A 1,335-nucleotide genomic window follows, 5' to 3' on the forward strand; every position below is an offset into this window, starting at 1 on the left:
CATATGACGTCATAATTACACCAAAGTTATTAAAATTTAATTCTATTACTACACTATTCTCTGAAAACTTGGTAGACATACGATGAGTGCATAAAAACATATAAAAACGGAAATAAGGTAATATATAAGAAAGCCAGTGTATCCATTATGATCGAAAGCCGGCTGGGGTCCGCGCGGACCCCAAAAGAAAATCAGATATAATTTTTTTATAAATGGTAGAAACGGAGTTTTCTGCACTGTATTGAGAGACAACTTTGTGGGTAACAATTACTTAAAATTTCAGAAAAAAATCTTTAGAAACAAAAAAAAATATTACAGAATATATAGTGCTGGGGTCCGCGCGGACCCCAGGTGTACTGTTTAGGGTTAAACCACCTTCGAAGACTTGAGCGGCAGCATAAAGATAAATTTTCTGGAGCCGATCGCTGAAGCAAGTTTTTGCCGGCGTACGTAACTCCCTCCGCGGCAAAATCCCATATGCCGTAGCGAAATCGCGTCTCAGCACTTCCCCAAACCAACTCCATGGCCGCTAAAGTCTGCAAATGAGGTTAAACTTCCTCATTTCGGTTGAGAAGCGAAGCTACTAGTATAAAATCATGTGCATGGCGGCCATTTTGTTTGCTACCCGAAGTCTTCCGAATGATCTAAATAAGGAAATCGTCGGAAATCTGAGCCACATCCCTCGCTGTCGGCATGCGGTCGGGGCTGGCTCGGTGGAAATCGGAGGCTGTGACGTCAGGACTAGGTTTATTTGCATGGCTCGTGAAGCCGCCGCGGCTTGAATCGCAGCGGGATTTGGGCGCCGGGCGGGTCAAACAAAGGGAATATGAAGTTGTGAGGACCATAGTTTTTTTTTCATTCTTCAAATTGCAGATTGTGTAATTTTTATCCTGCAATCTTGAAAATCTATCTGCAAATTGCAGACTGAAGACGGGTATTTAGAACACTGAATACATGAAGTGTGCGGGGGGGGGGCATGATGTCGATCACCGCATCATGATTTTTTTTCGCGTTGACCCTGATTCAACCCTAAAAAAATACTCGAAGAGAACTTCAAAAGTCATCTTTTACTAATCATATATAATTGTCTACATTATATCATCTGATCAACCTGATCCATTAAAAATTGTCAATGGAAAATACTTTGCCAAACAATGCAATACCTATCTAAGTTAATTAAACACTCACCCATTAATTAATTAATTTCCTAAAATACAAAAGACATGTTGGTGAAAGTTAGGCACCCAGGTAATATCAATAGTTCCACGGACAGCTATGTAGGCCGGAGCTTCTATTGCGTGCGATCTACGTTTGGTCAGAAAATACCCCCCCCCC

This window comes from Branchiostoma belcheri, unplaced genomic scaffold, assembly GCF_001625305.1.
Source record: "Branchiostoma belcheri isolate BF01 breed outbred unplaced genomic scaffold, Haploidv18h27 scaffold345, whole genome shotgun sequence".
In the NCBI taxonomy this organism is placed as follows: Eukaryota; Metazoa; Chordata; class Leptocardii; order Amphioxiformes; family Branchiostomatidae; genus Branchiostoma; species Branchiostoma belcheri.